Below are 8003 nucleotides of genomic sequence, written 5' to 3' on the forward strand. Positions count from 1 at the left end.
TGGCTCTTTGATGGCGTTTGCACTTGCACGCTCGCATCGTCGCGAGCCGCCTTAGTATTTTTGGAAAATGGAAGCAAGACCAAGACATGACAAGTTATAAAGGTCGAGAGACTGAAATTTAATTTTTTGGAAGTTTGATCATTTCGCGCAATGCGAAGGAACCCAAAGGAAATGCTTCACGCTAAGCGAAGAGGCCGCGAAGTAACCGTGCCAGGTGACGACACGTGGCAACACGTCATAGGACACGTGTCACCACGTGGTGACACATTGCAATCCATGTAGTTGACACATCAGACCTATAGGTCTACTTCGCGCGAATCTAACGAGTGCTTCGTGAAAGCGAATGAGAAAAGAATTCACTGGTGGTTAAATGGTCCTTCTCGCTACGCTAAGCGACAAGTTGAGAGCCCTTCATGCGGCGTGAAAGGAAACTTGTTCTGCTTATAAATAGGCAGCCATGGGTTGATACTCCCACACATTACCTCGTAAAGCGTGCCACGATCCCGACTCCGACGTGTTCGTTTTTCAAGATACCTGCAAGTTTTTGAAGCTTTGTTCGTTTTTTCCTCGTTTACACATTGACGAGTAGAAGTGCTGCCCGCATCAAGCCTAGACGTTTCTTATAAACTAGCCATACAAGGTAGGGGTTCCACCCAATTATTTAATTATATTTGAGTTATACCCTGGGGGGGGGGATATAGTCTATACCTTGATCAACTAATATGTGAAATATAGTTTTCATAAGAAGAGGGTATAGATACAATATTATATCTTTTTTATTATAAAATATTTTATTAAATAAAGTTTCTTAAGAAAGAAGACGCATAGTATATACGTTTCATCATGAAGAGGAATCGTAGTGTTTAAATGATGAAACCTCTTGGAATAAAGGTCCAAGTATGATCAAGGTAATGATTAGTCAAATAGACTAAAGGTTTAAAGCTAGATAATTGATCTAGTATTTAGAAAAAGTTATTCTCGTACTATAGGTCCGAGGTAACAGAAGAATACATCAGTGACATTGTGACACACTGATCATATTCAAAGTGAATACGCCCAAATTCTTTGCAAATTATAAATCATGTCATTAATTGTTTACATTGGTATCCCTAAAACGTTATAACCAAAGGTAATCGTTGGCCCTTAGGCTATCGTATACGTTTTCCGATATCCTTACAAATTGGTTAGACGCTGGGCACACCGCACCAAACATGATAATGCCTCCGCCAAATTGGGCGGGACATAAGTAATGTTCGAGTGGGGATTATCTTGTGTATATTGGTAGTAGTTACGTAATCTCGTACGCTGCGGTGTTTGCAGAGTGGTTTCGAGTTGAGCTGGAGTTTGTAACTATTATTCAGATTTCAGAACTTGATTATTTCCTAAGCCACGTTGGGCCAAGACCTAAGTAGTTAAATACTTACTAAGATTAAAAAATGTCCAAAATGTCCATGTCACCTCTAGTTAAATACTTAAAGTTTTGTCTAAAATTTTTGTAATTTTCAAAATTTCTATTTATAAAGTCGGGTTCTTCTTTGTTGACAGAGGAAATTTTCTTAGAGCATTCTCTGCTCATTTCCTTTCTACATTTAGGTAATCACATTAAAACTCACTATCATTTCTAGGGCCGTCTTCGAGAATTTAAATAACTCGAATAAAAAGGCCCGTATGCCTTAATGAAAATTTTTTATTCGCTAATATACATGTGAAAGACTGGTTGCCGGATCATAAGATGTCATCGTACACGTGTAGTTGCAATACGATACGAGCCGAATACATTGTGTTGTTATACCAAGGTATAAGGCGGAAACTAATAGCAAAGGAATCAAACACATATCAATTCAATGTAATTGTCATTATTTTCATATAACAATGTCAGAGTACAAGTGATAAGTTTTCACCAAAAGATTACAATATATGACAACATCAAGCATATTTATACATGAAAGCCAATGAGCCGTATAAGTATTGAAGCGTATAAGACTTATACGCCGTAAGTCTTATATGTTTGTATGACTTCTAGCCCCTACATACAATTCTAACCATTCAGCTCGTTTAACTATACAAGACCTAGAATTAGACAATTTGCACTAATAAACTCGCCCTTGGATAGTGCTAGGTACTTGTGTCTTTAATCAATACCAAAATGCTTCTTGCGATATGCTTTTCTTGCTTCTTCAAACGACGGCTTTATTGCTTGTGAAGTTGGACGAGGTACTCGACTTGGCATATATTGAGAATTATTCCATGAAGCCTGAGTAGATCTCTCCTAACATTCTGCTTCAAACTCCGCCTTAATACAACTTGTTCCGTACTTACCTCTCTCCAATTAGTTTCCCAAGCAAGTCCAGAATGTATATTCTTCTCGAAACATAAATCAACAACCTTCTAGAACTGATTTGCATGAGTTTTAATTTTAACGTCCGAATGCTGTATCCTCCTCGAATGTAACACTTCAATGTCTTTCTGTGAGCAATTCACCAACCACATTGGATCATAAACTCGTATTACATCATATTTCTTATCTCCACGATCCAGATAGATACTAGCTTCACTGGTTAACGACAAGTACGACCAACAAAGGAAATAAGGATGAAAATCCTGTTCCATCGGGTATAATGGTATAACATGTAAAGAATCTGGTCAAGAATATCTCAATGTGCGAATCAACTCTCCTTCAGGATTTTTTCTAGATATTGACATGAAAACTCAAGGAACCTGAGGTACCCACTTTTTAAAATCCTCTTTTAGCTTCATTCAAAATGAACTCCAATCTATATTTAAATAGGAACTTTCTTTGATTTGTATAGTAGGTCATAATGTGTAAAAATGTCATACACATAACATCAAACCATGGAAACGATTTGAGCTCCATCAAACTATTGAAGTATTGAACTCCATTCAATCTTCTAGATTTTACTCAAATATGCTGTGCTTATACATTTACCCAATGCTACATCTTTCTGAGTTTTCTTGTAATATCTCATCGGGTTTAAGTATACTTTATGTGGCTCAACAGTATTATCAGAATACCAACCCTTCATTTCCTCCTTTGTGAATTTCTTAGACTGTTTAAAAGGATTTGGCTCCATTTCCAATTCTTCATCAAATACATCATCAAAGGCATAAAATTCCTCCGACTCTCCCACATACTTAAATAATTCTGTTCTTTCATCAAATACAACATCTTGATTCAACCAGTCTTCATTAATACTTTCCTCGGATATGTCTTTTTCAAAATCGAATGTTAGATCATCATCTGAAACCTCTAACATTATTGCTAGCTCATATTTGTCAATCGGCATTTCGCCTTCTTCCAGTTCATCATCCATATTTGATAGTTTAAACCTGGAAGGGTCCGAAAATATATAAAATCTTCCTATTCCTCCAGTGGTTTTTCAGTGGAAGCATACTTAGTTTCAGACTCTTGTTGAGGTTCATCAGATTGAACATTTCCTCCGACAGAGTCAAACTTCTTATCTGCTTTTCTAGACAAGGCACCAGCAGCGCATTGTGAATCATCATCATCATCAATATAAGGAAAATCATCAGATGAGTCACTAAAATCTAACTTTTCCTCATCTTCATTTTATTCTTCCTTTTCGACTTTCTTTTCCTCTACAATCTTGATTTCCTTAACATTTTGTTCAACAGGTACCACTATTGTTGGTATACTATCAATCACAAGTTCATCCACATGCATTCCCATCTGGCTAGACCCCCCAGCCTGCACAGAGGCATCTCCTTGATTTGAATCATCAACAATAATTGGTTCTTAAACTTTAGACTTACCTTTATCAGCACTTCTCTCATTATCATACTCAACCCGAAACAAACACTCAACAACACCTATATCTCTCTACCATAAACGTGTTCAAATACTGTGTCGCTTGATTTAGTACGATCTACCTCGGAGTTGAATCTAATACCAAGCTTCTTCTCGATAATCACAAAATATTTCATGTGTTCATACAATAGATCATTTTGTAGCTTTCTCTTCTTTTCACTTTCTTCCAATCTTTTCATAATTTCCACATTTTCAGCTCTCAATCTATCATTCTGCTCAGCCAAACTTGTAATCCTAACCTCTTGATTGCCAACTTTTTCTTTCAACACATTGAATTCCACTCTTGACGGTCCATCCAACAACAAATATGAATCAGAATAACTTCCAAATGATTGTTGTGAGACATTTGGTTCAACTTTAGGAGTTTTTTTAGGAACTGGTTGTTCAACAGCATATGTAGTTCGAGGAATAGAGTTTTGAGCAAGTGGAGTATACAAAGGTTTATCAGTAGCATCATCTAAGCTCACTTCAAACACATGAGTCTTCTCAACTTCAACACTTTTATCAGCCTTGGATGGATCAGGAGTCTTTTTAAAATTTCATCTCTTGATCTTCAAACACCTCAACATTAAAATCCTCTGGCTCATCAAGTAAGCTCAATCCAGACATAGGTTTCTTAGCCATGTGTTTTATACATTTCTTCTTCAACTGTCTAGATTCAGGCTCATAGGTAGCATCCGTGTCAAATTTCTTCTTCGTATGACTCTCCTTTTTCCTCTATTCATACAGTGCACGAGGAACACCTAATATCCTTCTTCGAGTCTCAGAATCAGATTCTGTTTCCTCACAAGTTGGATCAATATTCAGTTCAACATAAAAAAATAGATGGTTATTGTACAAATGGAGCAGGAGGTGTTACTTGTTCAGTTTTAACTACACGCTCGTGCTTTCGTTTTGATTTTTGAGACCTTCAGCTTTCTCAGCAAGTTTGGCTCCAGATTTTATAAACCATCGGCTCCCTCGTATTGGCACGAAATTCTGCATACGTACATTCTCATTTTCTCGGTCTGAATCACCTTCATCGTTCCTCCATTTTCTCTTTGAAGGTGCAACATAATCTGGATCTCGTTAGTGCCAATATCAAGAAACACTGAAAATTTCTTTCTCTAACTTGTTCCTGAAGATTTTAACTTGGCACACCCATTTTCAGAAATGTGAGCCAATTTCATTACTTCACCAGTCTTAACCACCTCTGGAAATTGATGTACTACAATCAATTGTATGAATCTTAGATACATCAACCACTTACTCTCGAATACAACTACATGTGTTCGAATATAACTTTGAAAAGGTTATATTTCAGATTAAGGCAAACGTCTGTCTTCATGCACATATGATAATCCAATATATCCTAACCAGAAACTTAAACATCCTTGATAATCCATTTTGCAAGTAAGTAACCCTATTCAAGTCATTCTGATAACCCATTCGTAACAAGCACCCTTTAACCATCTTTTCATCTAGTGCCGTTGAATCAGTCGATTCATCTCCAATCTTCTATACATCACGTAAGACTTTCTCCGACACGATGATTTATTTCTTTTGCATCACAGCCTATATACATTCTTCCTCTAGCTTTGCATTTTTCCAAAACTCCTCCACAATATCCTTTACAATGATGGTGTTTACGTAATCGCCTTTAAGATTCTCGATCTTTCAAAGAACAACAATATCGGTCTGAATGACTCCATCTTCATACTTGTTCCATCCAAAAATGCACATATGTTATGATTCACATCATAATCTTTCACCATCTGCGCACACAAACAAACAGTCATCATGTTATAAATTGTTTAGAAAAATTTAACAGTTTAAAGAAAATTTCTAAGTATAAATCTGTATAAGTGTCAATGTGTAAGTCTTTGAACAACGTGTATGTACCAAGAGCGGATAAGTCAAATTAAACGTGTAAGTCAACGTGTAATTATACGACCGTATATGTATGTGTTAACGTGTAAGTTTTTAACGATCATTTAAATGTGTAAGTCCTCAACCTATAAGTATATGACCGTGTAAGTTTTTAACAATCATTTAAACGTGTAAGTCCTCAACATATATGTTCTATAAACGGATAAGATACAACAATGTATAAGTTCAGTAAAGTTATAAGTGTTAGAAGTTATATGCCGTATAAGTCCATAGGACTTATATGCCGTATAAGCTTGTATCAACTTATACGCTTGAAACCAAAATTAGGTCAAAATTAATTTTGACAAAAACAAACACAACCTGATTGTCAATCATGGACAACATGGACCGTTTAACCATCGATGACATTTTGAGATCAAACCCCCTATGATATATGTACAAACACAAGTCCAATTATGAAGAATTTGTTCGGCACTGTTCATCGCTGTAAACACAATCTGATTCAACACATTAGGCTCAATTTTTTACCTTCAAAAACTTAGGTGGTGTGCGAATCAACCACGAGAGTCAATAATCTCAATTATACGGAGAAATGAACAAGATATACGGTGCAAAAGATCAATAACAATGTATGGCGCATATGACTCTCTAAACCATTTATAAGATTTGATAATGAACAGACAAGTGTATAAGATACTCTATATATACCAGAGACTTATACGTCGTATAAATCTTTTACTTATACGCCCATATAACTTATAAAAACTTATAAGTCCACGTAATTTGAAGACTTATATGTTGTTAATTTCAAACAACGTTTAAATCGACAAATTTCACACTTTCGAACCCAATCATGTCCAAATTAATGATCTTGATTAATACACTTGAAGTTTAACCCCTCTTTTGAAAAAAATTGACAAAAACAACTGCTCGATTCAAGTTCTCGGATATCCAAACCCGATTAATCATTCACCAAAGGAGAAAATAATACATAAAGGTAAAATCTTTTTGGTTTATAAACGAAAGTTGTAATCAAAACAAAAACCAAAATAAAAACTATTCACACACTAATATATGAAATATAAGAAACATATTTTTATGAGTTGAGCAAGGAATCATATTGATCTATTTGTTCTTCCATCACAGTTTTATATTTCAACTTTATTATGTCTGATATATTAACTTAGTCATTGGTATTTTTGTCCACTTAAACTTTTAAACAAAAGATTCAGAGACATGATCAGTGATACGATTAAGGTTCAATTAAGCACACAATATCAGGGGACTCGGGGTGGAGCTAGATGCCCAACCATCACGTGTGATGGCTTGGTAAACACTGCCGCCGGCACTCTCATCACGCGTGATGAGAGGGTTAGCGTGATGGCCATCACGCGGTGAATTCTCACAAAACCCAACACACACACAAACCTATATATATATATATATATATGTATGTATGTATACCAAAATCCATCACACTATCACCACCCCCACTAAATTTCATCACTAGTGATGGAATGTGGTGGGGTGAGGTGTCACTAAACCAATGGGTGTGGTGGGTGATGGATTTGGAACCATCCCACCCCCCATTAGATAGTGATCAGAATCTAATCTTGATTCAGGATTAATTTGATTTTTACCATGTCACCTCAACTTGACTTAAACCATATAATCAGCAGATCAAAACATTTTTAAACTTTTGATTTGGAAATCTTAGCAACAATGTTCCACAACAAGGCATACCCCAGTTATCAAGCAAGGTTCCTTTACCATGGATGAGTATGCACGATTTCATTTGTCGGCTTGAAGACATTATGTCCCTTGTGGTCCGTTTCTTAATGGCAATAAGACGCGAGCAAGGGGACAATGTATGACTAACAACGTGTTTGATCAAGTCAGTAGTGTAGGTTGTACAAAGTACAAAGTGATCAAGTTTATGACTTTTCAGTGTTCGCTCATTAAGCGCATTTTTAAATATTCACCGAAATGAATACCCAGATGATAAACGGCATAAAGAACCAGCGGTTACAAAAGCCTAAAACATCCCATCAATACATGATTTAAGGTTATAAAACCATACACCGTTGAAGTGTAGATTATATACCAGATGCTTAAACACTTTTATTAATTCTTTATTTTTTGTGATCCACTAAAACATAAGGCTTGAGTATGACAGGCTATTGCATTTCTGCTTCATTAACAAGACTTTATGCTAGAATTCTAACCAATCTTTCAATATGGCTATTTAGGTTTATATCACTTATTCTCTTACTTGTTTGTTTTAAAG

The sequence above is a fragment of the Bidens hawaiensis genome, unplaced genomic scaffold (genome assembly GCF_021521415.1).
Source record: "Bidens hawaiensis isolate Kalapana, Puna unplaced genomic scaffold, B.hawaiensis_p1.1 tig00003752_1, whole genome shotgun sequence".
In the NCBI taxonomy this organism is placed as follows: Eukaryota; Viridiplantae; Streptophyta; class Magnoliopsida; order Asterales; family Asteraceae; genus Bidens; species Bidens hawaiensis.